Source organism: Clarias gariepinus, chromosome 25 (assembly GCF_024256425.1).
Source record: "Clarias gariepinus isolate MV-2021 ecotype Netherlands chromosome 25, CGAR_prim_01v2, whole genome shotgun sequence".
In the NCBI taxonomy this organism is placed as follows: domain Eukaryota; kingdom Metazoa; phylum Chordata; class Actinopteri; order Siluriformes; family Clariidae; genus Clarias; species Clarias gariepinus.
In genome coordinates, this window is record NC_071124.1 from 12,272,946 (window position 1) to 12,289,344 (window position 16,399).

General features: G+C 38.1%; 1 protein-coding gene across 14 annotated transcripts in view; it reads left to right on the forward strand.

Annotated features, from left to right (window-relative positions):
- The window catches only part of mbnl1 (muscleblind-like splicing regulator 1), a 58,557-nt gene that overhangs the window by 27,230 nt on the left and 14,928 nt on the right, over positions 1-16,399 (forward strand). The window lies entirely within an intron of this gene.

A 16,399-nucleotide genomic window follows, 5' to 3' on the forward strand; every position in this document is an offset into this window, starting at 1 on the left:
AACGCAACAAGCACAGACGCCTTTTGCTGATTGGCTGGAAGGGGATTGCGTGGTGTGGTCGGCAACATGTTCTTCAACATTTCTACAACATTTACAGAGTCAGGGCTGTGTCACACAAAGAGCAGCAGGTGGACTTTGAGGACATTCATTGAATTCGACAAAATTACCTAAAAGATGCTATATTATACATTTAAATATTGAACAATATAACCACCAATCCACTGTTGCCTTGCACCTCCAGGGTGCGGGATCGGTTCCTGCCTCAGATCCGTGTGCATGGAGTTTGCATGTTCTCCCTGTGCCTGGTGGGTTTCCTCATGGTACTCTAGTTTCCTCTCATGGACATTATTTCTCTCACAACCTACAGATTAGGTTAATTGGCATTCCCAAATTACCCATAGTGTGTGAATGAGTGTGTTTATGTCTGCATGCCCTGCGATGGATTGGCACCATGGCCAGGGTCTACCCCGCCTCGTGCTCTCCTGGGATCTCCTGGGGTAGGATCCAGGCCCCCCGCAACCCTGTACACAGGATAAAGGGGTATAGACGAGTAAGTGAGTGAGAAAACCTTTTGGAAAAAATAAAGGAGTGCAGATCGAGTTTTCCTCCTAAAAGAAATAAATGAAAAACTTCTCACAGGGTTAAATTACATTCTCTTAGGAGTATATTTATAATTCTTTTTATCTTTATTTTACACAGTTACTCCCTGATTAGAATCAGGGATCTCATGTTTGTTAGAAATATTTACTTGGCTGTTGCTTTTATCCCTATCAGTGCCTTACAAAGGATTAGTTGAGGGTCTTGCTTATGGCCTCCAGGGATTTGGACTCACAACCTCCAGATCAGTGGCCCAAAGCCTAACTACATACCAGTGAAGTCCATTCTTAAACTGCTGAGTCAAATGCAGCAGAGTCACGTGCTGTCCGTGGCCTGTGCTAATTCTACTGTGTGATGGTGTAGATAGCAGCTCTCATCATGGAGAAAACAAAGGATACAAGTGAAGTCTGTCGCGCTTGCTGAGTGACATGCCTACTCAGGCAAACATTAGTCTTGCTTTCAGCTGTTGTGAAGTCTGTAGTGACAGCTGGAGAAGATATGATTTTACCACAGAATTAAACATCGAGCCATGACGTGACACGCTGTCAAAAAACAATCAAGAATAATAGCAGCTCTAAAATTCACATAGTGTGATGATGTGCAGTGTGTTGACATGTTAAATAGTTGTGTTACCAGTAGAAAACAGTGGAGCGCTGTGATTTAATTGATTATACAGTGTAATCAATCTTTAGATGGTCAATTCAATTCTCTCTTTCCCTGGCTAGATTTTACTTTAATAATATTGTTCTGTACCTGAATACACTTGTGTACAGTATTTACATTTTCTTTTACAGTAGTATATGCAATATGAAACTAGTTGGTGTGTAAGCCGCTAAAAAAAAGAGAGAGAATACAGTACAAGGAACAGTACAGCACAATGCCTAATAAAAGCGACCTACTTTATCAGCTATGACTGTGTAGGTCAGAGGATGAGACTGGTCTGTGCTGCGGGTGCTGATGACGTTGCAGTCTAAACAGTCTAAAGTGTACTTCACGCTGATGTTAACTCTCCATTAAGATCTGCAATAACCATTTTGAAATAGAGGCTTTTTAAACAGTCCAATGTTCTCTTGCACTCTCAAACATGACATCACTTGGCACCCAACAGTGATTAGTCATTTCATACATAGCTAGCATGTGTATTTTATTATAAAGGTTGCTAGTTATCTATTTAACATTTGTTAGCTTTCAGAACTTTACTAAATAACTCTGACTAATGTCAACTAGAGGCTTTCACTTTTCTATGTCTCTGCACAGGACATTGTAATTACATTGATGTTCGTACCACATAATTTATGTGTTAATACGTGTTAATATGTGTTAATACCACATATTAACACGTTACCACTGATGATTAATTATATACCACTAAACTGGTAACAGGATCATGGGTACCCAAGGCCCACAGGGACCGAAAGCCAGGCCACCCTCTCCAATCCCACCGAAAAGCCATTGCTTCCCATGATAGAAAGGCACCAGAACACCCAGTGCAACATAGCCCGCCACACACAGCGCCCAGGAAGCAAAGAGCCCAAGGCTGCTGACCCAACTTCCAATTTCCCCAGATTTTAATCCGTGGCCTTTAAAACATTCTTTTACTTTATTTAACCATATAATTTAATCATCCCATAACAACAGCTGTAGTATATTTAAAGTCTTTCTGTTTAAATATGTGCCATCAGGAAAACGAGTAGTCAGGAACTTGCTTATCTGCTAAAAGCAGCAGCCACACACAATCTCTCACACTTCCCATCCTGTCTCAGTTACAGCTGTCTATCTCCAGCATACGTCTCCTGTTACACACCCTCACTGCATCTACAGCTTACATCACAACACACCCAGAAAGAACACTATTAGTGTGTGTGTAGGAGAGAGAGATTCTTCAAGTTCACATTGTAACATTTACTGTGACAAAGCTTGGGTTTTCCACACACACACACACACACACACACACACACACACACACATTAAGCCAAACCGCCCCTCCTATTCTCCTCCCACACTGCACAAACAGATAGCATAAACAAAGGCACTTAAACCTTTTTTTTTTTTTTTAGAGTAACTCATGTATACTTGGAGATTAACTCTGATCTACTCTAATTATTTTCATACTCATTTTATAAGTCGTGCTTATACCATGCTCTTTCCATTGTGGATTTAATGACATTCCACATGATGTTTATAGTTTGGGCCACTGTTTATAAACAAACTCTGGACTTGTTTGGGTTGTTCTGTGGTCTTCATGATGATGTTTGTTTAGCTCTACTAAATATCAGGAACAGGTGTATTGATATTAAGATCTTGTGACACTTTTAATGCACACAGGTGGTCGCCATTCACCTTATACGACTTCTGGTGGAAACTGGATGTGTCAAAACAGTTGTTGCATTTTATAGCAGTGGTATATATGCAAATTATGCAAACTCACGTTACTTGTTGGTATCAATCTCTCTATACTCCATCTCTATATGAGTTTCACTATACTTCATCTCTCCATCATTCTCACTAAAATTCATCTCTCCATAATTTTTACTATACTCAGTTCCTTCATCATTTTTTTCTGTACTATATCCGTCTATCAGTCTCACTATACTCCATCTCTTCATAAGTCTCACTATACTCCATCTCCATCTTCATCATTCTCACTATTTTCAATTTCTCCATCATTCACACTATACTCTGTCCCTCCATATACCCATTGCTTTGTCAGTCTTGCTATACTTTATTCCTCAGTCATTATGACTCTATTACATCCATCTGTTGTTGTTCTGATTATACACCACCCCCCCATCGTTCTTACTATACTCCACGCCTCCATCATTCTCACTACAGTCCGTCCATCCATCATTCTCAGTATACTCTATCCTTCCATCATTTTCACTAAACTGTCTCTCCACCACTCTCGATTTATTACATACTATACTCCATGACTATATTTCATTTATTTATTAATTTCATTATACTTTGTTCTTCCATCATTCTCATTATCCCCTATAATTTTCACTACGTGACATCTGTCCATCATTCTCACTATACTCCATCCTTTCATCAATCTTATTACTCCATCCCTCAATTATTCTTATGGTCCCTTGTGATACTATAATCCCTCTGTCAGTTATAAAAAAATGAGTCACTGCAGTCACTGCCTCTCTCTTATTTCATTCCTCTTTTCTTTTCCTGTTCAACTCTCCATTTGTCTGTCTTGCATAATAGCACTCCTTACCTGTCTGGAGACAAGAATAGTATAAGGAGTCTAAGATGACAGTAATTACTGTGTTAGCTGTCAGTCTCTGACATTTTGTTCATACCTTATTTTGATTTTTGTACCTTAAAATCATGTTTTGAGGAATCAATCCTTCTCTTTCTGTCTCTTTCTTGCTCAAACTCTTTCGTTGCACATGTGCTGTCAGGATCACATGCCAAGATTCTAAACGCCAGTCATGTGCGTGTAATTCATGCATGACTCACCAAACCTTTGCTAACCCCCGCGCATACACACATACACATGTGCATGTCTGTCAACAATACATTTACAATGTAAGGAAATTTTATTAAGGTTAAGTGCTTTAGTCTCTGTGCTGTATACCAAGGTGATGGTTAAAGCTATTAGCAGTGATTACTGCTCCTTCTGCAGCCTGAGGGAACTCGTTTCTTTCTCTCTCTCTCTCTCTCTCTCTCTCTCTCTCTCTCTCTCTCTCAGTCTCTCGCACACACAGACACGAACATACATAAACACATCTGTTGGCCACATGCTGTATGGCTGCCATGTCACTGCAGGATTATGGGATGCATGGGACAGATCACAGTAGGATTAAGACACCAGAGAACACAGTCTGCTGTAACACAATAAAAAATTATACCTCCTGCTCATCTTTCTCTTTTTCTCACTGTCTCACTTTCGATCTCCATGTAATTTCATTAGGATGTAAAATTTGTGTTTTAAATAAAAAAAAATATTTTGACATTAAAGCAAAATAAAATAGACAGCTTAACATTCCGATGTGATACATATTGTATTATCATAACATACTTTCAATTATTTCGTCCTTGAAACGGTCAAAGGTTTAAATAGGTTTTCAGTATAAAGTTAATGTGTATACTGTGGTGGCTTTTTAAAGATTATGGTCATTAGTATAGACTGCAGTCTCTAGCTGATTTACAGACTTATATATTAAGAGGAATTTTTTTCGCAGGATTATGGAAGAGAGAAAGATTGCTTTATATTGATTAAAATGGTAAAGTGCCATACAAAGTATGCAGGGTAAATACTGGAGTCTCTGTCTCTCTTTTTCTCTCACTCTCTCTCTCCCAGTGTCTCTATTCTAACTGAGCATGCTTTTCTCAGGACTTAGACTGGACTATTTGTTTTCTTTAGTTAATAGCATATTTCCTTTGGATCATCTTTTTTTCTCCTTGACTTTCTCTATGTGCATTTAATTTGTAAGCTGTGACATTTGTCGCTTTAAGAAATATTTAGTTTTCACTCCATGCTTTTCTGAAATGCAGTGTCGGTTTTGTAATTCTGATCAAAGTAAAAGGAAGAAAGACCTCTGTTGCTAGGTTACCATAGCCATCACAGACACAACAAAGTATGTGCATGGAGAGCTGTGTGTACGTGTATGTGAGAGACTGAGAAGACACACACAAACAGTTTTAAGCCACTATATTGCCAATACATTATCTTGACCAAGGACAATATCCTCACCTATTTATACTGCACCCAGCAATACGTGTGTATGTGTCTTTGTTTGTGTCTTTCTGTGTGTATCTCTTTTTGTGTACGTGCGTGCATGTGTGTGTATCTCTTTTTGTGTACGTGCGTGCATGTGTGTGTTGTGTACACGCTTTTTACATTTATCTCATTATGAGGCCAGTGACTTTCACACACCATCATCTTCCTGGGGATAAACACATTGTGGCTACAGAATCCATTAGAGAAAGGATTTTTAAAGGAGTTTCTATAATTTTGGCTTTGTGGTATTTGGCTCAGCTTATATCTTATCGTGTACTGCTGATGTGTATACACACTTCAGAAAAAAACAACAACTTTATTTAATAAAATTTACTACGTTAATTGTTAGATGTTTTATATATAATAGTATGATAATAATATAATATACAACATACTATTTATCTTTTCCTGAAGTATACATATACTTTACTTCTCGTAAAGTCCTTAAAACACAGTCAATTTTCACTCCATGCCAAATGCAACAGCCAAACTTTATTAATAACGTTTCGACTCAATGTGATGAAATACGGAGGAGAAACAGCTATTGTGGGTTTGCTACTTGGACGTGATAGTAAAAACAGAACAGCTGAACCTGAATGCTCTATTCGTTAACACATTAGCTAGTCTTTTGAACAGCAGTACTAATACAGCTTTCACTTTCCTAAGCTATACTTCAAGTGAGATAACTATTGAGCTCAGTGGCAAGGGGAATCTTAAATGGCTTCTCTTTAGCTGTGATGTGCACTAGGGCATGGATAGGTGTATGTGTATATAAGGTGTATGTTTATAAGGAGCAGGAGGCCTTTTGGCTTTGGCCTACTATACAGTATGGTCTGATGGTCACTGTTACCATAGAAACAGGTGTAAATAGTGTTGTGTCATTAATCTCTTGGAGAAATGTTTATTTTGTTGTTACTGGAACCACACCAGAATTTAACAGTGAAAGTGGCTTGATCCACTTTGGGTTATTGGACTCCTGATTGTATTGCTGGAAATAACTAATAATTGCCAGTGTGGCTTCTCTGTGCACAGATATTGATCCAGTGTCTAATATACTGTATGACATCATATGCATACAAGTACTGGGCTGAAGAAGCTGCAATGATTCATTTAATTAACCCTTGTGTATGCTAAATATCTTCTTATAACATCATATGTTGGAGTGTGTATAAAGATAGGTGTTTTGTGTTCATAACAGCAGGGTGGGAGTATGATTACAAAGAGTGACTCAGCTTTCTGGGATATCTGGGCTGGGACTGAATAGCACGCTTTCTGTGTGCTATAGGGTGCTGAGTCACCACAGCTCCTAGAGACAGGAAATCCATCCATCCCTCTATCTAAAACATCAGTCGTACTGAGACAAAAAGAAATGGTGAGGCAGCAAAAAGGAACGGAGTTGAAATAGCAAATATATATATATGAGATTTGAATCTTCTGGAACTAGATGAAGAACCCTTTTAACACATCATCAAAACCAGGAATAATAGTGCTGAATCGTCATTTTTTTTTATGGGAGACATGTGGTGGGAAAAAAAATCATAACCGGAGATCCCTTAAACATTTGGTGATGATGCATGGTAAAAATTCAACGATAAAAAGACTTAGCAATGTTTATTAGTCAAGGTAGGAGTACTATATTACAGTAGTACAGCATTTCCATATGCACACAGTGTGATGAAACCTGAGAGGATTGGGACTAAACAGCTGTGTGGCTGTAGGAAAACCACTTGTTAGTGGGGCAAATCAGAAAAAAAAGGTTTAGTTTGCTAGAGTTCATAAAGATTATACTTTAGAGCAATGGAAGATGGTCTGATGAGTTTAGACTGACCCTATTCCAGATTGATTTGTAATGCACCCATCATGCATTGTGCCCTCTGTAGGCAGTGGTATGATCTTGGGTTGCTTCAGTTTGTCAGGTTTATTACAGCATGCGGCAGTAAAATAAAGTCAGCTGACTAACTGAATGTACTAAATGACCATGTTATCATATCTATAAAGTTTTCTGTCCCTGATGGCACTGGCATATTCCAGGGCTTAGATTGTGAAATAGTGGTTCTGACAGCATGAGGAATCATTTTCAAACATGAATTGGACAACACAGTCAAAACGTTAAAGAAATGTGTGTGACTGACAGGCAGTGCATAAGGAATAAATGACGCATTGTTCAAGTAAAAAATGTACTGTATATACTGTTACCTAAACAGTAATTATTAATTTCTGTGGTGAAAACAGTTCCCTTTTTAACTAACAATCAGTGTGCTGTACTTGAACTTCAGCTCCAGTAGATAATGCTAAAACTAAAACCATCTTCCTCCTAGACACAGCTGTCATTTGGAAGCAGTACCACAGTAACATTTCGCAAATGACTGCTCCTCTAATGTGTTTTATTCTAGTAATTGCTGTTTATCGTGATTTAAAATAAAATGCCGCTTGCTTTCTTATCAGCATTGTTATGGTGCCAGTTTCCCCTTTGTGTTGAAAAGAAGTGCAATTTAAAAAAGGATAAATATTGGGTTTAAAATTGGCAGAAGTCATTTGTGAGGTTCTCTGTACACTACATTCATACTCAATTTTATTTGTATAGCGCTTTTAACAATGCCATTGTTGCAAAGCAGCTTTACACAATCAAAAGTACCAGTCCAAAGTTCGGACATACCATGGTCTTTCCAGATTTTAATTTTTTTTTACATTGTAAAACAAAGCTAAAGTCATCCAAAAATATGAGATGTGTCTGTAACTTATGCTGCTTCATAACAGCTCTAACTTAACTGAGAACTGGCTCTCTAGTTAACAGTAAACTTTAAATGAACTTCTCCTCGAAAGGTAGGTTTTGGTCATCTTGCTTTTCTGAGATGGTCTTCAAGAGAGCCAGTTCCATCATTATGCTTGATGGGTTTTGCAAATGTGCTTGACACAATACTGTTCTTGCAAGAACTATTCCAGAACAGCTGGCCGTCGTGTCTTAAAATAACATCTGACTGTTGTTGTTACATAACTACCCAATGACATATGTGTTATTTCATAGTTCTGAGAAAAAAAGGTACTGTTCTAGAATGTAAAACATAATTCATATATTTTGTCCAAACCTTTGAGTGTTGTGTCCAAATTTTTAAATGGTACTAGCCATAATGCCACTAATGGTATAGCAAAATATTTAAATAGGTAGCTCAAATTCTAGTATCCCAGGGCTTAAGTGAGTTCCTAAAAGGAAACCGTTACACTAAAGCACCTACAGTACTATACATATACTGTATATTACAATACAATACAAATAAGTACATACATGGAAAATAACTGTCAGTTTTTACCAGTTAGCTTCTGAAAACAATTTCAAAAGCGTTTATAAATACTAAGAACTTGAAATCTAAAATATATTAGAGCTTAAAATAGTAAAACACCATATCAGTCTCTGTAGCAGAGACGAAGCAATGCCTAAATCATACTGCCACCACTAGCGGCAGGTAATCATTATGACTAATGTAGATATGTATTAACCAAAGTGAAAATAGATCATGTCGCCCAGAATTTCATTACAAAGTAAATCTTGGCTGCTGTTAAAATATTAATATGAAGTGTTTGAAGGTGGATTTTTGAAGTGACTCTGTATAAAGTTCAGCTGTGATTTCCAACTATGTGATGAAAACAACTTCCAGATAAAATGTTACATGTTAGCTGTGCACCCAGCTTATCATTTAAAATTATAAAAACAAAGTGTATAGCTTGCACAGCTGTAGTCAGGTGGCCAAATGTTGGTACTGATTGCTTTGCTAATAATAATAACAATAACAATAAGATGCTATGATATATAGGCTAGGCGCTGTATGTAGTTATTACAGTGACCACTTGATGTTGATTATAGTCTGTGAACTTCAGAGTGAATAAAATAGCAGTGACTCAGCAGAAAATCTGCACCATTAAGCATCTGAGTGCACTGCAATACACTGATCCAGGATCAGCTGTTGTCCAGGCCATGTGCTAAAAAAAGCACAACTGATTCAGTTATTTTTTAATGCTTTTAGAGGAAGGGAACCTGATAAGGGTCATAGGAGGTCATGGGGAGCTGACAGCAGCTGAATTCCTTCATTCCTACAGTCTCTATAAAACATAAAACCTTGTAATCATAACCCCCTCATCAGACTCTCTCTCTCTCTCTCTCTCGCTCTCTCTCTCGCTCGCTCTATCCCCCCTCCGTTTTTCTTGCTCTCACTTCTAAGTTTACTTCTCCAGCATTTACACATGTTCAGTTGATTGCCTCAGGCCTTGTCACACCTTTTCTAAACATTTCTTCATCTCAGACAGGACATGTGTGGACATGCTGTAACTTTTATCTTCCTAAGACTTAACCTTTAAGCAACAGCTTCTTCAATGTACTTAAATATGATGTGCATAAATATTTTTAAACATTGGCACTTCCCTAAATTATTTTCATGAAGTATATAAGAAGTTTCTCACTGTACAGTATAAGACATGACCCTACATGATCGAACAGCTACGTAACTATAGAAGATCTTGTAAGAAACTTTTTTTCCCCGTTCCGGATTAAGTACAAGAAGGTGAATTGTTTTTAGTGTGTGGGCGGTGGTACGGGGATTAGCATAAACTGAAGTGTAGCATCTGCTGAAGTCATTAGGGAGCATAGCCCCTGTTTGGAAGTAACAGTAATGGAGGGGAGCATGCTGCACAGCACAGCGCTCCAGCCTCACGCATCCAGTCTGCCTTTCTTTCTCAATATATGTAGCAGTATATTTTTCCAGTCTGCCTTTTTTCTGAGCTACCCTTCTATCATGCTGTCTTAAGTATACTTTATGGTTGATGCATTGTGTGACATGTGAATTAGGATATAAGGGACATACTGTAAGTACACTTATGTAAAATGCACTTACTTGGACCCTGAGTGGCATGGCTGTACACTCTATAGCCACTGTGTTCAAAGGCAAGGCCAGAGTTACAGAGGAAAAAACAAGGATGTGTCTTATGATGTAGGGCCAAAAAAACTTTTTAAATCTCTTAACAAAGGGTCATGGCGACTGACACAGGTCACTCCAGTAGGGGTTTGTCTTTTAATGTGATGCTATTTTAACTAGTGAGTGAAAATATCTTAAATCTAGTCAAATCTAACAATTTTTTAAATTTAGAATTAAAACAAGGCAAATATGATCATTAAGCCTATTTCTAGACACATTTCAATACATAATTTGATTTCAATACAATTTTAAGCAGTTTTTTTGAATAAAGAAAAAGTTTTAAACGAGCAAAATTCTATTCCACTAGTAAACGAATGCTTGTACCTTATTTTAAGTAATAGTAGATTATTTGACTAAATGCAAGATATTTTCACATTTCACTTTTTGCAGTACATATAATGGCAAACAGTAAACTTTCTTCCATTTTGCTCGAGTGTCACCACAGGCCGGAACCAAATGTTCAAAACACTGTGAGTTCAAATAAACAATTGCATATCTCACACAGGAAAAGTCTAGTTTAGCCTGGTGTGACATTGTGTGATCACTTACAAATAGAGTGAACACCTGCTCCAGGGCCAGTGTTAAAGCCTCGGAAAAGGACGAATTCATATTAAAATCAGAGAACATTACACCGTTATATTGTAATTTCAGCTGCAATTACTGAAGCATTTAAGCCATCAAACTTCTCAATATCCAAGGATTGGACACACACACACACACACACACACTAAACTGGACACTATTTTCTTTTCATATTCCTCTAATTTCTCTTTTTTTCTTGAACTGTCTTCTGCTAAAACACTCAAAATGCTGTGCGTCATCTGCATTATGGCTGCCAAGCAACATTTCATGTTTCCACCTATTGCATTTTATTATCAGATTAACAAATTCAAGAACAAATTCACGAACAACAAGAACAAATTCTTGTTGCTGCACTTATATGAAAACTTTTGGACTGGTCAGCACTGCACTGTTTTTGAACTTTGCTGATTGTCTTGTCCTTGAGTATTATTTACTTTTAGATATGTTTAGTCTATTGCTTTATATATGGTAGCACCATGGTTCTGGAGAACATTGTTTCATTTCACTATGTACTGTACTTACTCTATATGGTTGAAATAACAAATAAAGCCACTCTGACTTTGGATCTATGATCATTTTATTCCAGTAAATAGGGTTTTGGTCTGTTTCATACATTAGGATACATATTAATATTTTTTTTTTCATTGTATAGATACAGTATTCAGATTAATATTAGTCCATTTATTTTTTGCAAATTTTCAACAAGTGTTGTTTGTTGGGGTGGCTTGGTGGCAAAGGTGTTATCACGGTGACCTTGGACCTCCAGGTTTGAGGTTTCAGGTCCCACATCAGGTCTGTGTGCATGGAGTCCCTGTCCTTAGTAAGTTTCCATTGCACACTCTGTTTTCCTTCCACAGTCCAAAGACATTCAGATTAGACTAATTAATGTTTTTAAATCATCAGTAGTAAGTGTGTGAGCTTGTGTCCTGCCCAGGGTGTACCCTGCCTAGTATCCCAGGTCCCCTGAGGCAGGCTCTAAGCCTACGAGTGAGTGAGTGTTGTTTTATTGGGATTTGATTCATTGGCTGAAGTTCCCCGTCTGACTAACCAGATGAACCAGAATATATGTAATGCTTCTTCTGAATGAATTACAGTAGCATTGATGGGTTATGGTTTGTAGATTATGTGCAGGGTCATGTCCATTAAAAGATGACTATTTGCAGACTTGAGGATCAGCTTGTAAGCTGTTATTTTCTTCCAATTCAGATGTCATTAAATAACATAGAGATTCATTTGAGAGAATGACAAAAAGATGACTTATGATGGTCTTAAAAAGCTTCATGCGGATCAGAATTGGTCTGATGACTGTGAGTGTGAGTCATGTGTTCCAATGTTTTTTGTAGAGCTACATATTTCATTGTACTGCCTGTTTTCAGCATGGCTATTGTATTGTAGGTGACAGATCTTGATTTTTTTTTTTAAGATCCTTCCTGTGTTAAGTTGGTGCATGGTACAAGGCAGATAATGGCTGCCTCAGAGAAGCACAAAAACATACCTAGTTTCTAGGTCAGTGGAAAATGTTGACCTCCATTTGTCTCAGTTGTCCTCTTTAATTGACTTGTGTATGTTGTATACTGATATGGGTCAGTAAATATCAGTAAAATGTGATGCACCATGCCAAAATATTATTTCTAGGTAATTCAAGTAAAAGGAAAATATTTTAAAACTGCAGTTACTATGACATTCCAGCCTTTGTGTTGTGTAGCCACGTCCATAATTGACTTTGATAGATCTGAAAAAGCCGTTTTAGGTTCTTAGGGAGTTTGTATTGATTTTTGCTTCGGTATCTAATGATGATTCATGATTCTGCACAGGGGCAGGTTTGGGCCCTGAGCAGTGATGATTACTTTTCTGAAAGTGTGCTCACCTTGTTGAAATTGTGAGACAGGTTTAAAAGGTTTGTAAGCTTAGACTTCTTTGTTCAGTTATTTAGTCTTGTCCAGAAATGAACAAGTTATGTTCATGATATAATACTTTGTTTGCTTATTGACTTTTTGTCATTGGTACAATCAATCCTTGAGCATTATGTTGTATAAAAGATTCAGTACTGATGTGGCTGCAGACATGACCAGAGTGGTGCCTTCATAGAAATATGCAGAAAGATTTATGTAAAAGGAATTTAATCCCAGATTTACTTTTTTATAGACATATAATTAGGAAATAAGTTCTTTCAACAAGTGTTGAGAACAGAAGAGAGCATAGGCTATAAAGTTTATAAAAGGTGTATGTTTATGTTTCTGTAATAAAACTCTCAGTCAGAAACTATTAAATGAGACAATGCCAGTACATCAGATTTAGTTAGATAAAGGTAGACACGCTGGTGTCTTGATCTTTTTTGTCACACATTATGAAGAGCACTACTGTATGTATAAACACTATTTGAAGTGTTGTTTCTGCAGTACTTGAAATCTGGCCACTGCCATTTCATTGATTCTTTACTGGGTTTATAAATGTTGAGATGCGTTCCCTCTCCTCTTTGTTTCTATTTCGTTTAATGTGTGTCTTTCTTTGCAGTTACTGTAATGTTAAAATAAAACACTTGCTGTGTATATACAGTATGAACCTGTTATTTAAACAGTTTTATGCACCAGTCAGTAAGATTCTGACCACTGACAGGTAAAGTGAATAATATTGATTATCTCATTACAATGGCACTTTAAAGTGGTTGAGAAATATTACGCAGTAAGTGAACATTTATTTGCTGAAGTTGATGTGTTGGAAGCAGAAAAACTGGGCACCGCCAAAAGCACCTCCCATGGGCAGAGCAGTAAAAGAAGGTGGCCTGGGCAGATGAATCACGTTTTGTTTAACATCAGTTGAACGGCCTGGTGCATGTCTATCGCTTTCCTGGAGAAGCACTGTGGAGAAAATGCAAGCTGGAGGGTTGAGGCAATGTTCTGCTGGGAAACCTTGGATCCTGCCATTTACAGTATTTGGATGTTACTTTTACATGGACGAACTACCTAAATGTTGAGGTAGACCAAGTACACTTCTTCATAAAAATAGTGTTCCCTAATGGCACTGGTCTCTCTTTTGCAGGATAATGTGCCCTGTCATACTGCAATAATGGTTTGAGGTGTTGACATGGCCTCTAAATTCTCCAGATCTCAATCCAATTTAGTATCTTACAGATCTGCTACTGACGGCTTGGTGCGAGATACCACAGTACACATTCAGAGGTGCAGTGGTTAGTCCATGCCTGGATGGGCCAGGGCTGTTTTGGTGGCAAAAGGGGCCCTACTCAATGTTAGGCATGTGGTCATGATATTATGGCTGATTGGTGTATATTACACTGTCTGAGGCAGCAGTAAAAGACACTAAACTGAATTCAGACAACTCCGTCTAGAGAGTACTCTGACATAAATTATTTACAGTAAACGTTGCAGTTACCTAACAATCTTAAACCACAGAAGTATTAAATACTGAACACCACTAAGCCCTAACCTCTGGGTTTTTGGGGGTCTTGTAACATATTTTTTGCATCATGTTTTACATTTTGATTTTGGCTATTCCGATATCCAGAATGTACATTTTGAGCTGGGAGAAATCTCCTCTGGTTTACTTTGCCCAGTGTGTAAGAATGAATCATCCAGAGGAAAATGATTGAGCACTAGCCTTCTTGTTTTCTTTCTTTCTTGCATTTGTATTTTAGAAAGTCAAGTTGTTTTCAGGTTGTGATTAAAGTCTACACGTTTGCATTATGGTTATGGCCTCACATGCAGGTCATTTATATGATTGACATTTTGTGCTGGAGCTCCAAGTTCTACATATTCTCCAACACACACTCATACTTGATCAGGCTGACCTGAACTTACCCTCATGTCTCAGTCTTTCTTGCAGAGTATCACATGAATGTATTAATAGTCGTAAATAGATAGTGAGGCGGAGAGTGCAGCGAGACGGGAACAGGACACACTCAGGGTGGAACAGGAACACACCAGGCATTCATCTGTTAGCAGACATGGGAGTAAGAGGAGAAGAGGCAGGCAGCTGTACTAAGAATATTGAGGCACATAAAAAAATGCAGTAAAAGGCTTTGCTCACTACAGATAATTGCTTTAATAGGTTTAACCAAACATACAAGTTTAAATAGAACTTCCTAAGAAGGATTTCTCCTTCTTTACTAATAGAAGTCAAAATGTTTACTAAAAGCAATAACAGCCATAATGCATGGAGTGCAAGTTATTAAACGATTTGTTGCCACTTTGTTATTATGTTCAATTGAAAATATTACAATTCACAGAAAAAAATCCTTCAATTGATCATTTGAGGAATCCTTTGTGCTATTTGAAACTTTTAAAGAATCATTTAAACATATGTAGAATCACTAACATTTACTAGTAACAACTAGTTGTTGTTGTTGTTGGTCTTTCGGCTGTTCCCGACAAGGGTTCGCCACAGTGGATCATCTGGTCTGCACATACAAGCTTGGCCTAGGTTTTACGCCAGATGCCCTTCCTGACGCAACCCTCTCATTTTATCCAGGCTTGGGACTGGCACTGCATCCAATGGCTGGGGTTTGGACACTGGCTGGAAATCGAACCTGGGCCTTCCGCTAAACCTATTAATTAACATACATTTTCTTAAATAATTTGACTTCAGGCCCCTGAGTGGTAAAGTGCTCGCCCTGTCAACTCGGGGATCGCGAGATAGATTCCTGGGTGAAGCTGTAGCATCCCGAAGCCGGTGGCCTGGAGAGAGCTGATTGGCCAAGCTCTCTGAACGGGGTGGGGTGGGATGGGATGGGAGGCACTTAGCACTCTCACATCAATCACAGCTCTACAGCCAATCATGGGTGTCCGGGGGCTTACGCAAGCGGAAGGAGTGGATAGCGCTCCTCCGAGTGTGTTTCTTCACTCTGTGTGTCACAACGATGCGTGAGTGAGCAGTTTGAAAAGATGAGGTCGGCTGGTGTCATGTGGTTCAGAAGCATCAAGTGATAGTCTTCGCCCTCCCTGCTGGAGTAGGAGCTTTGATGTGGGAGACCCCTAGCGACGGGTGGGAATTGTATAGGACTAAATATTTCCATTTGCGAGCTATATGTGTTTTTTTCTTTTTTTAAAAATTACTTGTTCTGGAGCTGACTGTAGATACAGTATATTCTGCAGATAAAATAACTTCGCTTGCAGACACAAACACCTGAAAACACACATTAATCAGCTGCATCACTACCTCACAGCCACATAAATAAATAAAATAGATTTTCACGAAACCTGTGGATGAAAGACACTGGCCTCTGGGGAATAACAGTGTGTGTTCTTAACTGATGTTACAGTGACAGCGACTTACTTCTGGATCAAACACATCTGCTACTAGACTGTAAATATAATAACTGATATGAAGCAGAATATTATAGTAGAAAAATGAGAGATTACCACAAAATTTCATTAATCACTCAAGCTAGTAAATGCAAATGGCTGTAATGAACTTAATGGATTTCTCTCTCTCTCTCTCTCTCTCTGTCTCTCCTCCTTCCTCCTTCCTCCTTTCTCCCTGTCCTATGAAAAACCTCTCGTCTGTCTTT